Here is a 17,773-nt window from a genome sequence, read left to right on the forward strand (position 1 = left end):
AGTTAGCTCATTCTGTACTGTCCCTTTCTATAATGGAGCCAGGAACAGAGATATATATCAAATATAGACCAGCTGCTCAGAAGTACATGCAGATACCAACACTTTAACCCCTTTTATAGGTAATGCTTTATGTCAGTTCCCAGTAGGCACTGTAGCCTGGACATAATTTTGAATGAAAGACCTCAAATTCAAGATTAGTTTTGAATGTGTGTGGGAGAGAAAACAAGAGAAATCTCCTTTATGCGCTGTCCAATTTGTTTATATTTGGACTGAGTGGCCTGCAGAGCAGATGGCTAAATAATTTCCAAGCTTCCCATAGGAGGCTGAATCCTCTGTGTTTGCAGGTATGCACATATAGATACAGTATATCTTGCTCTACCCTTGTACTTACTGTGAGATGCTTCTGTAGGCCTATGGGCTGCACACAGGGCATCTTTGTGTCCTGACTACCTGGTTACAGGAGACTTCCCCGGGTCTTCTGCATAATAAACAGACCAGTGAAATTGTTTACCACACGGAAAATCAAAATATTTCAGTCTAGAAATCAATATATGTTACCTGATATGATATATGAACTGTGGTAATCCAAGATGTGATACGTGCTTTGCTTTAAGTTCATACAAATGTCAGTGGATATTTAACAGATTTAACTTTTTTTTCTTCTTTAAACTGCATGAAGGGAATGCTTTCCTTCCTTCTCATTTTAAATGTGAGCACTGAGTGACATTTCCTCTAATTTGGAAATAAATATGGCAGTACCATTACTCAATCTGTGCATGAGAAAATGGATGCCTTGCTCCTGTTGCAGGGGTAAAGCAGGGATGTTAGACCATCCCGGTAATAAACTATAAAGAGAATATAGCTCTACTGAAGCAATTTGCTTACATCTTTCTGTTTTTTTTTTCCCCATGACTGCTGCTACGACATTGAAAAGGAATTAAACTGGTAAAAATCACTGTTTTCTGTACTCATCTCTCATTTTGTGATTAGGCTGGGTAAAACCTGACATTTTTTTATAGCGCCAGAACCATCTTGTTTATAAATGGGGCCCATCACATGTGGGATGATTATGCTCTTAGATTTCAGAATTTAGGAAATCCTGCACTGGATCCTACAGTCTTTTTACAGCAGCAGTTTGCCAACCAGTACCCCATCCCAGTACCCACCAAAGGCTAGACCTGTTTTACAAGAGGCATTTTAATATTTTACATTCAAACTGCGTAACTGAGAATGCATGTTGACTCACCATTTTTTATTATTAATCTATGTATTTTTTTTGCTGCTAGAAGGGATTATTTGCAGATGTTAACATATTTGTTTTTCCTGAAATCTTCAAAGAGCTGGCTTTGGGTTTAGTATTCATTTTTTTGAACCTGAAGTTCCATGGCTAATTCCATGAACACGATTGCCACAATATGTACTCCAGTTTTAGCTGCCTGTTTTAACATTGTCATTAATAGAGCATCTCCATCTTATAGAAGTGACGTGTCCTCCTTAGACCTTTCATAACCTGAACTGTATCCCATCAGAGAGCACTTCTCCACCCTTTCATGCCTCTAGAAACATTCCGTCCATGTTATAAATATCAATAGAGTCAGAAGGAAGCAACATCAAAATCTCCAAGACAACACACAAAGATACAACAAATCAAAGGCAAAATAGTGATGGTTCGACTAGACTTTTAAATAGGATATTAAAATTAGGTTTGTAGTTAAATGCAATTGTCTCTCTGAATTTGGCAGGGAAATCATTAACCAAATGATGTTAAATTTGCACAGATTGTTGAATAAATATGTAAGACTTGCTTTACATGGCAGCAAACCAGCCAAGAAACATACATAAAAAGAACTGCTAGCAGTCCACACGAACAAATAACTTACACGAGGATAAGAGTATTTTTTAAAGATCAGTAACTGAATAGTTATTATTATCATTAGCTAGTCCTCCACATGGAGTAGCCCTCTTATAGTCTGTACAAGTGGTGGTGTAAGGGGGGTATGGGCAAATGTTCCTGTGTAATAATCTAAGGTTTCTTGTTTGTTTAAAGAAAGGGTGCTGTTAGCTGTATTGATATTCATCAAAGTTTATAACTCTATGTTCAAGACATGTAAAAGCTACATAATTTTAAATACTCATTAATCTTGTTATTTTGGTATAGATGCTTTCTCTGTCTGATTCCTAGGATACATCCAGGGAAATCCAGGTGTCTGGATGCACAGATATGAACAACGCAGACATTTTTCTGAAAAACGGAATCATTCAAACAGAACTTTTACAGCTCAATTTATGATTTGGCTTTAGCTACTGCTAGCAATAAATATTCAAAATATTTTTATAAACTGAGCTGTGATTTCTTCCTCTTAATGAAAACTTATTTTCTAAAATCCATCAACTTCTGGATATTCATTGCCTGGAGTTATAATTTAATATACAGTAAGTGTGTGTGAGAAAGCCAGAATAAAAAATGTCAAGGTATAACCTGTCTTCCAAAGGTGAAATGTATTTTTAATTAAGACTTAAAAATAAGATTATTTGTTATCATGTATTATATCAGTACTCATTTGATTAACATTGTACTAAAAGCAGGGAAAAAGGCAGTCCTTCATCATAGCATGTGCAGCCTACAACAGAAATGAGATCCTGGTTCTCATCTCAGCACATACAGTGGTTACATTTGGGGAAGTCCCAGTCCAGGTCATCATTTCTCAGTCAGAACAGGAAAACTGTAATCAATCAGACCCTCTAGAATTTACAAATCAGCTACATCTCTGCTAATATATCAAACAGGTCAGGAGAGCCAGGGGCGCACGGCAGCTTGTGTAGACATAGCAGAACCCCATCCTCCTTGAAACTGTTGTTTGACCCTTGCTGCACACTGGGAACCATCTTTGTCCCATGGTGTTCCCTAAATTCCCACCTGCAAGAGTGGTGGCTGGCATGGCAGAAGCAGCCTAGTAATTAAACAATATCAACAGCTGTGGATGAGCACTTGAGCCTTATTCGCTGGTATAGACATGGCTAAAATAGGTAGAAGTGGGAGATGGTGATGACAGATAAGCATTAATTTGAGACCTGAAATGAGAGACCTTGGTGGTAGACGGGTGAACATACATGTATACAGTGGTCCATGGGGCAACAGTTTTCATTTGGGAGCTGGAAAATCAAAAAGAGAAGTGTGAGCTAAAGCTCACATTGGCTGAGTGGAGGGGAAGGAGGAGAGTCCAAGTAGCTGAAGGCCAGGCTGGAACTTGGAGGTGGGTGGGATATGCAGCACAGAAACACATTTAAAATAACAAAGTAATTCTCAGAAGTGATTTCCCCCAGGTATTTCGAGCAATGAAATAACCACACTGGTCAATGCCTATGATGTGATCTCATTCCCAGAAGTATAGTTCCAGTTTCGAATACCCTCATAAAGTGGTTATGTCATAGAGATGCTTCCAATTTTACAATTGAAATAGACTCAAAGAACGGCCTCTCTACCAGCATAGGCTAATGAAGCATATTGGAGAAAAGACCCTCCCCACTTATTAATGAAACTAACATAATGCCCCTAGAGGAATTAAAGGAGTTTGGGGTTATATTTAAAGTTGTGCTATATTGAAAGGCATCAATATTTCCAGTCCAAGGACTACAGCACATCCACTTACAATATCTAGGTTCACAAGGCAACTCAATAAAGCAGTTCAACTCCAGTGAGTTCAGTGGAGTTGTGCCAACCATGGATTTGGCCTCCTGATTGTAAAATACAGTCTGTTATGGTGTGAATGATATGAAGTTTCAGATCCAAGTAAATATCAGACAACAGCAGCCATATTCCATTTATTTCAGAGTTCACCTGGGGACTTCGCAAGAAGAGAAGTCCTGTTTCCATCTGAACAATACTGGGATGATTGTAATATCTTAAAATTAAAAAGAAAGAAAAGAGGCAAATAAAATGCTAAATGGCAAAAGAGAGAAAAGACAAACCATGCTAGGGAAATGGCACACAATGGGCCAAATTTATTGAACAATACACAATAGCATGAGAATCTGATACTTATTTTCAGTGTTGAATATGCAGGATACATTTAATATGCTCAAGATGCATTATTCAATCTGCAGCAGCTGCCTTTGTACAGAACTCTGCAGAAGAATCAAAAGGAGCAACACACAGCAAAACAACCACACTAGGCACCTTGCTGTGTCCCCTGCTAGCTGTCACAACACTCCTTCCTTCTATTCAAATGCAGCACATAGCTGAGATTTTTCCAAATAACAGTGTTAAGTGTTTCACAGGAAAGAAAAGACAAGCAAAGGAGAGTAAACCCTTTGTGTGAAATGATCTGTACCCACCAACATTTCCACAAGAAGAAACAACTATTTGTTGTTAAGCTATCAACTCAAAACAATGAAACATCAAGGATTCAAGCCTAAGTGAATTGTTAGGTATTTTCCCCAAGAAGCTGGATCCATTTCAGAACTAGATCTGCACTGACACCCTACTTCTGGAAAGCATCATTATTCATTTATGTTTTGCCTTCTTGGAACACGAACGGATGTATCCCTGAGTTTCTGTGACTTAGAAGAATAAACTATTGTCACACAGACCATAAAATGTAGAAAAAAGGGAAAAGATGCTGTTGCTTCTAGTCATTTAGTCACTAAATCTGCTCTTGGTTGTGACCACTTTGTATCTGAGAAGGAACAGCATCCTTTCCAGTCCTTTGTTTCTTTTAGGGCCCTCACACTGCCCTATCTATATGACATCTTTGCCATTTGTTCCATTTCTGCCTTTATCTTATTAGTTCGACTCTGTCTTCTCTAGTCCCATTAGACATATATACTCCCGCCTGTCCCATTTTAAACTCAGAAAACATGAACCAGTGGTCACAGCACGTGTCAGGTTTTCCAGGTGGCTTTTTTCTGCTCCTGTCACCATGCTGTTGTGTCTTCCTCTGCTATATTTTATGTTCATCACTGCTAAGGATGTTGTTAAACTGAAACACAATGCTTGTTTACAGGGAGACATACAGGAAAATTAGATACAGATTAACCAAAGCAATGCCAAATTGGCCAAAACCACAGAGATCCACTTCTGGAGGTAGCAGTGCTCCCGATAGCTCCCAGCTGATGGTCAGAAATAACCATCCTGCCCAGGGAAAGTGTGATGTGAAGACTGTCTAACCCAACTGAATGCAGATCAGATGGGTTGTCTCACCTTCAGGAACATGTCATTCTTCCCAGAGCATCTGATTTAGGGAGCACAAAACCAAGAGTTTCCAAGCCTGACCCTAAACTGGAGGGTGTCAGTGCCCACAGGCTGAGGGGACACATGCAGAGAGAAGCAGGAGCCTCCCCAAAGACCTGGGTGCACAGATAGGAGTTGGGCTCCTGAAAGGCAGCAGGTATTAAAAATGGATTGTAATTGAGGTTTATAGCTGAAGCAGGCTACCACTGGACCATAGTTGGTGGGACAAGCTTATTACCTTCTCCCTCGGCAATGTGAGCTTACTATGAGGACTTCTGTTCTTCATGGGAACCATAAGTTAATGCATGCCAGTTTTTTTCAGAGGGGAGTACAACAGAAGCCTCCTTGCTTCTTTTGCTCTGGGTCAGAAGGAACCTTGAAGAAGACAGAGGCCCTGCCCTCTGAGGAAACAACAGAGCATGGTGGGGTGCGTGAAAAGGGACGTTTCTGGAGCACAGGATGAGCATGAGGGACCCAGCAAGGGAGGGCAGAGCCTGAAGTACTGAGAGACCATTGAGAAGTGCAGGGAACACAGGTTCAACAGAGATTACAGAAAGAAAGATTTTTGGTGTAGTACCCAGAACAGACTGTACATTTTGTCACAACCCAGAACATCGCTGAGCTGCTGAGGTTCAGAGTAGCCCTGTCAGAATGCCCCTGTCTTGCCAGGACACAATGCAGGAGGAAGTTAATTTACAAACTTTCAGTTTACTACATTTCATTCTAGACTTCCTCCCTGGTAAGTTTGTTCCTTCAGCTTCTACTCAAATAAAACCTAGTTTTCAGGTTTAAAAAGTGCTTTTGGACTTTTGGGCTGCTTACTGCAAGGTTGTGCAGGATGTAAAGCTCTGGTGAACCTGCGATGCCTTCACCCCTGAGTGACTTTGGGCTGAATTTAGAAGTGCACTCAAACCTTTTGTCTGGCAGATGAGGAGCAGCAAAGAGCTGAGGGAGTGATCACCTTCAGTTGTCAGAGCTGCCTGCGATGAACATTTCTCTGTGGCCTAAATTGCTTTCAACTCCTGTGTGGACTTTCTCATTCAGGGATAAAGTCTGAAAGATCAGAGCACCACCTGGGCACCAGTGACATGCTAAGAGAGCACAATTAGAGCTTGCTGGCTTCCGAATATGCTGTAGCAAGCATCACATCTGGTCCTGCACACAGTCCAGTTGGAGTTAGCAGATACGCACGTGTGGCCAGGATAGCCCCAAAGCAAGGCGCTGCTCAAACTGCTGGCTTGCCCCTGGTCACCAGGCATCGCATTCAAAATCCACGTGGGCCAAGTAAGTTAGGATGAATGATGTCACATCTGTTCTAAAGTTGAATTAGTAGACCCATGCAGTAATTTAGTGTTTAGAGTGTTAGCTAATCCTCTGGTTTTTTTGGTTGTTGTTTTTTTTTTATTTTGGTTAGTTTTGATTAATTGCTTTGTACTTTTAGTTATTGTGGGCAAAAGCAAAACAAGCAGAAGTTTGAATTCTTTTTCTATATCTATATACATATTTTATTTTGTTTTCAGCTTTTTCTGAACCAGCATGGATAAAATCACGTTTCTGCAGCATTTTCACTTATTTCTAATGAATTTCATCTGGTACATTTTTATACAGCAAAGCAAAGCCACAGAAAATGCAACATTTCACCCTTCTACAAATTGGGAGGAAAAAATTACCAGGCTAACTTAGATTTGCTGAAGCTCTAGCTTTTACAACACATAAATGACTGACACAGTAAAAGGAGACTGCACAAAGTTTCACTGAGTTTCGACAGAAAGACAGATTTATCCCTGGCATAACTCAAGCAAAGTTAAGGGAAGAGTCTGGCTTGGAGACTCCGAGTGGATTTCTACAATTTATGATTTACAAATCCAACCTAATCCTTGTCCTTCCTATCTGTTATGGGCTACTCACAGGCAATAAGTATCTGTCACATTGCCAAAGAACAGTTGTTTATCTAGTTTTAAGTGAGTTTGGGAGTCCATTTGTTTGTTTTTACAGGAGGTATGATGGATGCAATTACAGGGGCAATAATATGCATTGTTACAGCATAACTGCTCTGTGGATCAGACAACAGCAAAACCATCCATATTGCATGTGTGCAACCACCGTGACTCTTACCTTCAAGTGAATGACATCTCTCTGAAAATATGCAGAAATTTATTTTTAAAAAAATTTGGGGTCAACCAGATTAAATCATACCACAGATTGCCTGTGGTATTAGCATGGCAGGAAGGGAGACTCAATTTCTACTTAACTATGGGATGATTTATGTCTGGGGAACTCCTTCAACTCCCCCTTCTCCATTCGGGCACGAACATTTGGTATTATTATCAGTACTGGGTCACTGTCTGGGTGGAGGATGCTGCTCTCCTCCATCATGAGGAGACTCAATATTTAAGCAATCAGGTCTGGTCCTTCTGAATCAAGCAACAAACTGATTTTGATCTTATTTCTGCACACTCACTGTACACACAGAAGATAAATTTCTCCCCTGCATCTCCCTCCTCTGTAAGATGTGCTCTGCTGGGCACTCTTTCACTAGAAGTGTGCAAATCCTGATTTGTCTTGTCTTCACTGACATATTATCTCTCCCAGCACTTTTAGGGCCTGCAACCTTTCCTTCTGTCTAGACTCTATCGTTTGATTTATTCCCCAATTTGATTTCATCTCTGATTTAATAGCTCTCTCACTTGCACCTGCCCTTTTATTTTGTTATTTTTTTCTCACCTCTTTACTATTTGACCTTTCCTAGACCTTATTTAAAAGACGTATATCGCCCTTTCTATTGCTATATTGTTCTTTCTGGCCTTTTTCCCCAGCCCCTCTTCAACCTCACAGTTCACTCAAAGAAGGGAGGGTAAGGAAAGTGAGGGTAAGACAAAGCTGACACTGATATCCATGAGACTTGATTATGGCCCACCACAGTCTTGAAAAATAACTGAAAGTTGTTTGGGCATCAGACCTGCAAAATCCAGGAAACTGTAAGGCACCACATGTCATACCCCAGGAGCATTGTGGTGTGCGTATTTATAATCACCTTCTTTTAATATTATCTGATCAACATTTAAGGTTCTTCTGAGTTACATTATACTATATAATACCGTGTATTAGATTGAGTGAAGACCGAAAACATAAGACTTAATGTAGAAAGTAAGGATGGATGTCAGGATTTGGCCCACTGTTGAAAAGAGAGGGATTTTTACAGTCTAAAAATAACCTTCACCCTGAAGAGGTTCCACCGTATTTAGGAAATTCCTGTTCTCAGTGTTAGCCCCACTAACACAGCAGAGCGGCATGAATGGAGCAGCCTGCCATAGACAAGAACAGCATTGTATACAGACAGAACTGGAAAAAAGGTCTGTTACCATGATAGATTTCTGTAGTAACAGCCAAAGATGATAAATTTCACAAGTTGGTCAGGGTTAAATTGGTAAATCATGCAATCAGTTATGGGTTAAATATTAACAGAAGATACTCTCTGAAAAAAAAGGACAAAGTTGATTACATTCTTTCAAATGACTCCCAGATGTTAAAACGTGCTTTCCAATGAAAATAATTATATAATCTACAAAACTGAAAACCATGTTAAAGGAATGGTAGTGAAAATTACTGAGTTAACAATCTAGGCCCATGGACATTTTGTTTCTCTAAAGACAAACAAGAAAACTTCACATGTCCTGAGAGTTGTTGAAGTGAAAAATTCTGAATTTAACAGATTTCATACTTAATGCATTAACTATAATCTTTTCACTGTAGGCTAAAATGCAGTCATTGTTGCACTTTTTGTGACACTGTGATTTATAAGAAGTGTTTCCTTTTTCTATGGCTTGCAATATATGCCTTGGAACTGAGGAACAGGCTCTCAAAGCCATTTGACTCTGTAACTGCAAATGTCAGTGACAATGAGGCACATTTACTACATACACCTTACCTGCATATTTCTGTAGAGCAGCTTGTCCCTGTTTAATACACCCTTCTCGTTCATTATTTTTTATTTTTCTTTGAAGAATTGACAGCCCTAGGTGCCCAAAAACATTCAGGTTACCAGTTCATCCTTCATATTCTAGATACTGCTTATAAACTATTACACTAAAAAAAACATTTGGGCTCTTTTTATTTAACTTCTATAATTTAGAATTCTTGGGATGCTACTCCTGGTTTCAGTACTTGCTTCTGTGCTCTTCCTGTTGTTTTCCAAATCAGAGATGAAATTCTCATCTAATCCCAAGCTAAGATTCTCAGAAAAAAATCAAATGAATGGAGCTTCTGGGAACTGGTAGCATCATAACCCCTTCAAAATGGAATTAAAATAGACACATTGCCATTCAATAGCTTCCATATTAAAGCTGTGAGAATTACTTCTGAACTGCTGGTTAACTAATTAATAGACTCATAGGTAAATGTTTGTCCAACAGTTAATTCCTTGATTACTTTTCTTTTTTGCTTGTAACAGTTATATGAATCTCTGAGTGACTTCTCAATAATGAAATTTGCTGGCAAATGTACTTCTTAATCAGATGTCTGAGATAGACATACTGATCACATCTCAGATAGGGACCCCACTCTGTGGCTGAGCATATGCAAAGTTGTGATGGGTGCTCAAAACTGTTATGGGAAGAATGAGGGAATTAGACTTCTGAGAACATTTATTAATTATTTGTGGTAATTAATGGTCCTATCAATAGTGCAGACCAGATTTCAACCACAAGACAACCATAAGTCAAAGAACACCACAAATATTTTTTCATCTCTAAAAAAATTTCCTCCTCTGCTTTTTGTCTTTGTAGATCATCCTTGATGACATTGTTGTTGCAACAGTTTTTAATGCCAAGAATAAGTCAAGAAAAGATAGAGAAGTATAAACTGTGTTTTAAAAGATAAGGCTGCTCTTCTCAGAAATGTGGTTTGCTAAGGAAGCATGCATTTTTCAAATACTTCATACTGACCATAGGCTACATCATCTAACTTCAAGTATCAAAAAGTTAGCTATCCAGGTCAGTGCTAGTGACCTCATGCCATCTGTACAGCCACTGGAGAAAAACAGAGACCATCAGTCAGTGATTCAGTGTCTAGGATGCCTGGGGATCCAGGAATGATATGAGTCTCCCTCTTGAGGTGGCTCTTCTTCCCCTTACCTATGAAAGGCACCTGCGATAATTAGATCATGTCATTTTTTATGCCCACATTAGGGAAAATGACCCAAGATCCCAGCTGGAGCTAAAGAGAAGAGCTCCATGCCTGCCTAGAGCTTCGGAGGCCACAGGGATGCCCCAAAGGCCAGGGAGTCTCTGACACCGCTGGAAGGTTACTGGAGAACTGGTCTCCAAGCAGGGCCTGAGAGCCCCATGGAGCGATTCTTGCTAGCTAAAAATCCCACCAACTTCATCTTGCAGTGAGGAACACGTTGTGTTCAAACCGATGCATTCAAATGAACAGATGAATTGTGGCGGTGCTTTTGAAGTGGTATCATCTTCACCAATCTTAAAAATCCCATTAGTTACCTGACAGAACAGCTTATATTTTTCTTTAAGTGCTGACAAATATATTTTCTAACTGAGATAAAAATGATATTATTTTCCCTTGAGTGCACTAATGTTTTATTTATATATATTTATTTTTTTAAAATCTCTCTGATATTTAAGGAGTTTATGAGTTTTGCTTTGGGTTTGTTTTTTTCTTAGTAAAGGTTTCTTTTAATCAAATGTGAGTATTAACTATTTATTAGCTATGGTCAAAAATAAACTTTCAGATCTGGAGGGCAAACACATTGTAAAGCTCTCACAGTTTAATCCTGGATTATGCAAACACTCGAATACAGGGAAGCTCATTTAAGCGAGAGGAGCAGCAGGCCTTGGAGGGCTTGGGGCAGCACTCCCTCAGCTCCATTCCCAGGCACCTGCAAATCTGGATCTGTGCTTAGGCGATGGATGCCCAACCTTTTGCAGACCAAGAGCCAAGAAAATAAAACACACAAAGAGCGCCTGTCAGCAGCACTGGTACCATCGCTGGCAGAAGTGCTGTTTTTTTCTGCCAGAATGAGGGAGCTCTGCCCCAAGTGTTTCCAGTGTTGCCCATCTTTGTCTTCCATTGGATGCATTCACTCCCCCAACTCAGACCCCTCCTCCCCTTTCCCCTTGCACCCCACTGCCTCCTGCCTTACCCCATGCCGTGTTTTTTCTAGCCAGAATGGCAGGTTTTGACACTGTATTCTTACCAAGTAGCCACAAAGATGTCTGGGGACCCAAATTACGGCACTTCCAGAAATAAGTGGTAAATGCCTGTGTTGAAAAACTTGCTGTGCTTCAGAAGGAGGCTTCATTAACTAGTAACGAACAGTGTGGAGGAAGATCAGGTCAGCGCTCACGTGAGGACTGCAGCAGCCTGAGAGTTGCACAGTGGTGCCCCAGTTCATGTCCATGTTTTTCTTGCCTTCGTTTTTGCAGGTCCATCACCTGGTTGCTGCAAATTCAAACACTGAAACACATTATAGCAGGACTCACATTCCGCAATTTAAATGCCAGAAAGTAACTGGTGGTTTTGGCTCCTGTTATTTTGGGCCCAGCTTGAGGTATCTTAAAGAGACTTGATTTTCAGAAAGTGCTAATGACACATTTATAGGGTGTCACAAATCTAACATTCAAATGCAAGAGCAAACAAAATCTTTTGGTTTTGAAAGTTTTGGCTTAAGTGTTTGAGGCTGGATGTCTTCAGTTTTTACATCTATGAAAACATCTGAAAAAGATATGACTATTCATGGCTGCAGTGGCCTTCTGTGGACTCATATGTTTCCCCAGCTTATTTTTAAAACAAGTTAGACTTTTTCTTGCTGTAACTCTTAAAGGAGTTAGAGGAACTGGTGTCAATTTTTGTTTACTTTTAAATGGACATAACTATTGAAGAGTATATTGTTCATAGTTGCCAACAGCAATACAGGAAAGAAAAGCAGAGTGTCATTCTCCATAAACGCATGCTGAAGTGAAAAATAAACTTTCAGTGATCCAGAGCATAAAAACACAAGACAAGAGACTGCCATTGAAAAAAGTGGTCTATTAAATTAAGATGCTACTAGGTGTCATTTTGACTCTGTGGGTAGCATGTCTGTCTCACAGCCAGCTACTTGTGGGTTCAAGTCCCATACTGGGACTTTGGCTCCCATCCAGTGTACTGCAGTAATAAGCAGCGTGTGGCACTTTTAGAGGTGTCATCCTTCAGAGGAAATGTTAAACCCACTGTCCTTCTGCCAGCTCTCCAGTTGGAAATTAAAGATCCCCCAAGTACCCTTTGAATACAGTGAGTAATAACCTTGGGGCCCAGGCCAAGATTCCCTTTCTCAATAAAAGAATTTGTAATGGACGGGACATATTTCACAAAATAGCAGAAGTCATACAAGCCAATGGAAAAGCCTCATTAAAAATTTCATGGTTCCTTTATGTATTTTTTAACATAGCAAGTCACCTATTTGATTAAGTTTCAATAGCATTTTTAAGCAGCTGCCATAAATTGCCCATACAGGGACATTCAAAAGTACAAAGAACAACTTCCACTACACGTCTTTGGGAAACAGCTAACACTCATAGACACCTTTGAAAAACTCAGCCCAGGTTCAGGAAAGGTCCATGAAAAATGTTTATCAAGACTGCATTTCAGAACAAACCTTCAGTGCAGAGCACCACAGCAACATTCATGGCCTGTTAAGTATGAAGATGCTGAGGAGTCTGTCAGGAGTTTCATGTGGTGCTCTACTCTCTAAGTACCAAGACCTGATACACTCACATTTCCAAATGTATTCTTATACTGGGGAGTGTTAACCAGGCCAGCTGGTATTTGCATGCCATTAAATCTACTTTTGAGACATTTTCCCCATAGCAGGAATCACAATAAAGTTATTTAATGGCAATGGGCAAATATCCTGCCAGTAGCATTTGTATATGATAGTGGAAGAGGTTTTTAGCATCACTCATGTGGGTCGAGTGAAGCAGGACACAACATGTTCTGAGTTAAATCCTCTATCCCCCACTGGCCCTGGAAAGGAAACATGAAATACTGTAGTTTACTGTGCCAGGAGACTGTAAACTATTTGGGAAGAGCTGGAACAATATCTCATAACCTGCCCACCTCTCCTGTCTCCCAGCTGACTGCTTCTCCACAGCTCCACGGTGAGCAGGGGCTTCCTTTGCCCTTGCGGTGTGCCACCGTCCTTGTTTCAGCAGAGATAGAGTTAATTTCCTTCCTAGTAGCTGGTACAGTGCTGTGTTTTGGATTTAGGATGAGAACAATGTTGATAACACACCGATGTTTTAGTTGTTGCTAGGTAGTGCTTACACTAGTCAAGGACTTTTCAGCTTCCCACGCTCTACCGACTGAGAAGGCTGGAGGTGCACAAGAAGGTGGGAGGAGGCACAGCCAGGACAGCTGACCCCAACTGGCCAAAGGGACATTCCATACCATGTGACATCATGCTCAGTACATAAATTGGGGGAAAGCTGGCCGGGGGGGCCACTGCTCGGGGACTGGCTGGGCATTGGTCAGCAGGTGGTGAGCAATTGCACTGTGCATCACTTGCTTTGTATATTATTATTGTTGTTATTATTATTATTACATTATTAGTATTGTTGTTGTTATTATTTTATTTCAATTATTAAACTGTTTTTATCTCAACCCATGAGTTTTTCTCACTTTCACTCTTCCAATTCTCTCCCCCATCCCACCGGGGGCATAGGGGGAAGGGGCGGGGAGTGAGCGAGCAGCTGTGTGGTGCTCAGTTGCCAACTGAGGTTAAACCACGACAGCCACCCAGCTGACACCTAGGTGGGCAGAGCAGCAAAGAGATGTAGGACCCCAATGCCAAGGGAAGATTTCTTGTCACGAATCCTTAGGGTAGCCATGCGCTGATCACATTAAAGGGTCAGAGCTTTCACCTGCTTCTCTCTCCCTGTTTTCTAACTGTAATAGGCTCCTGGCTCTGCATAACAACTTGGTTATGCCACTTCTTGTGAGGCACATGCCCTAACCTGGGAAACTAAAAATTAGCAGTCTGTTTTTCAGTCACCCTAAACTCATCCACGGTGAACAGGAAGAAAGTACATCTAGATAGCAATTCATCTCCTGAAGGGTATACCTAAGAGAGGGCAGAGGAATTTGTTCTCTTGACAGCTGAAGAAAAAGGAGTGCTTCATGCAGACTTGGACCTCAGACAAAGGAATCCAACTCTTACATACCTAAATCCTCCCTATTTCAGGTGAGGAGATGCTGCCTATGCAGCGGGAGGAAGGTTGAGGCTGCCAGAATGCAACAGCCTGCAATGTTGCGCTGGAATCTCCTTTGTGGACTTCACCTTTAATTTTTTTTACCACTTTTTCTTTATAAACACAGAATGTACCATGAGGCCCCGAAAGCCTATGAGTGTTATAGAGAAACTGCTGTTTGCCTGTAGTGTCAGAATCCTCTAATTTTTTTTAGGTTTTGTGGCATGTTTCCTTTGAGCAGACAACAAAATGAGCTCCCCTGATGGTGCCTGGGCGCAGCAGCAGCCCTATGTAGTACCGGTTGGACATGTGCCAAAGATTTCCCATCACTGCCCGCTCACTCTCATGACTATATTTTTAATGCAGTTTTATAGGATGGGTTGTTGTGGTTTCTTGCTCCTGAATAAGTTTCCCATCTCTCTGCTCACTAGCCTCTGAAGAAAATGAATGGTAGGAGCAGAAAATGGTTTCTGTCTCCCTTATACCTTTCTCATTTCAGTTCTGCTGTTCATTTCTCATACTTCCAGTCTCAAGTGCTCTTCTGAACTCCTCACTTAGGTGACCTCCTTTCTTAATTTAATCTGGACAAAGCACGGAGTTCATTTCAAGTCATAAAGCTTGATTTGCTGTGTGCTCTTGGCAAATGTGAATAAGCTCCCTGGCTCCTTTTAATCAGCTATCATAATCTTTTTTTTTTTTTTAAACTGCAGCAATTAGGTCACCAAAGCAAGTAGTCTCTTGTGTTCTATTGAGAACAAATCCATCCTCTGACTTGCTGCATAATTTAATTATTAAATCTTGATATCATTTTGGTTTCCATGTAAGGCAACCCCATAAGAGCAATTATATCCTTTCGAAGGCAAGGTTACTACTGCTAGAACTAGTACTCAGAGGGCCTGGTACTGCGCTGTATATGGTAATACTACTACTTCCTACCACTCACATTGCAACATTCATCTACCTACCCAGCCAACAACAGCACTCTGCTGGCATCCTCCCCACGACTCTGCACTGAGCTAGTGTGTGGAGGATCTGGTATCAATTAGTTAATAATTTAGCAATGGTTTGAAGATGTAAAGGAGCTGCTAAAAGCTAAGCATTATTATGTTAATTAATTATTTTTTCTTTTACCTTTTACATCTTTTTTCCTTCAGAAAACATTATTGTGTTATTAACTGTGTTTAGCATCTCCTAGTCCTGACATTTAAATATCTGAAATGTTTTGGTGTAATTACACTGTTTTGTATCACAACACCTAAGATGCCTCCCTCTGTATGAAAATTTGCATAGCTAAACTTTGTTTTAAGAACCCTCACTTTTTCTATTAGCTGCTTTCAAAAAGACAAGAAAATAGTGTGGTATAATCTCTTATTCATCTGGCTGGAACAGCTTTCCAAATTAAATGATTTAAGAAGTTTGGAAAAAGCTTTTGGCCATTGCATTGATTTTCATTTCCAAACTTTGCTTTCCTGGTTCTTTCTCAATTCCCCTCACCACCCCAGGAATATCTGATACTTATGGAGCACTGGGAAAAATCTCTCCTGAGTGACATGTTTGAGGATCTGATTGGCACTCAGTTGGGCTGCTAGGCACAATTAGAAATCCCGTATTTCAAGAAAGACTTGTTGTAAACGCATGTAGCTGGAAATCTAAGAGACACAATAGCAGAATTCAGTAAGACAGTTCCAAATGTTGTTGGTCAGAAGAACGATGTATCTTCGCATTCACCTTAATACACTGTGTAAATTGCTCAAATGCAAACAGATTTTGTCTGGTGCATGCAGACAGAACAAGACCTAACTGCAGCATGCTGAGAATAATGGGGCCCTGCTCACTGAGTAAGCTTGTGTAGGCGTTGCACTGCACATAGATAATAAATGGCAATTATTCTAAAACAAGAATTAGAACAACTGTACTGTGGTATTTAAGGTGTTGATTTCCACTTTTTTGCAAGACTGAAAGATGCAACCAAAACAATTTGGACTTGGACATATTGTCCTACTCCAACAATAGGAGCTTGTTTAAAGGCTAAGAAGACCTGTAACATGGTATTCTCTTGAATTTAGTTTGAATTCCAATAAGCCTCACTAAAGAAACTTAAAATGATCTGTCTCATAAACTTCACAGCCTTTCTGGACTGAATGTATCAAAATTCTTCTAGTATTATAAATCATGAGATACCTTCAAGCCTGTCAGAAACACACCATTTATGTAACAACCCTTTGGCTCCTTCTGGAACAACTAATTAGATGTCCCTTTTACATACTTGCCTTGTCCTGCCTGTAGTTATTAGGACACGTCACGCGTTTTCAGTCAGTGTGAGGGCACTGGAGTTAGCTTCCTGGAATTCCATCAGGATAAAAATAAAGTTGTTCATAATATGTGACACATCATTCAGTATGGCTTGTTCCAGACACTCTGGGAGAGGAAAATAATGCATGCTTTGTCACTTGGGGTTATGTTGTGCCATGTGGAACTATTTTAGAGTTCAGTGCTTTTGATGGGGACTGCAGCTAATTCCATTCTCAGGTACCAATACCAAAAGAGCATGACTAATGTGCAAATCATACACAAAACCTGTGAGCTAGCTTGTGCAGAAAATTAGGATCTTCACAAGCCTCCCTGCCACAAACAGAGGAAGCTGTTCTGCTTGGCCATACCTGGGGGTACCTGAGCAGACAGCGCAAAGTGGAAATCTCTACCTTTGTGCACAACCCAGGAGGTCCAAACAGTCCCATCTGGAAGCACAGACTTGGCCCTGAGTCAAATCCTGGCAAAGGCAGGACTTTCTGCCATGCCTGTCAGTGTGGCAGAGCTGAGCATGTTCTCCAGAAACATCAGGGGAACTTTCTGGGGAACAGAACTTCTCCTGAGCAGTCAGGCAGCAATGCCTAGCAATGTGGTCTAGCTGGTGGCTAGTAAGAAGCCAGTGATGGAGCTTATGTCTGAAATGAGCCTTTAGCATAACAACCAGCAAGACAACATGAGCCAGCAATGGGCCCTTGCGACAAAGGCGGCTAATGGTATCCTGGGCTGCATTAGACAAAGTATGGCCAGCAGGTTGAGGAAGGTGATCCTTCCTCTTTATTCAATAGTGGGAGGCCATAGCTGGAAGACTGTGTCCAGTTCTGGGCTCCCCAGTAAAAGAGGGACATGGAGAGAAAGAAAAGCCACTAAGATGGTTAGGGGACAGGAACTTCTTTCCTATGGAGAAGGGCTGAGGGAGCTGGGATTGTTCAGCCTGGAGAAGACAAGGCTCAGGGGGGATCTTATTAATGTATATAGATACCTGAAGGGATGG

The sequence above is a fragment of the Pygoscelis adeliae genome, unplaced genomic scaffold (assembly GCF_000699105.1).
Source record: "Pygoscelis adeliae isolate BGI_AS28 unplaced genomic scaffold, ASM69910v1 Scaffold175, whole genome shotgun sequence".
Classification (NCBI taxonomy): Eukaryota; Metazoa; Chordata; class Aves; order Sphenisciformes; family Spheniscidae; genus Pygoscelis; species Pygoscelis adeliae.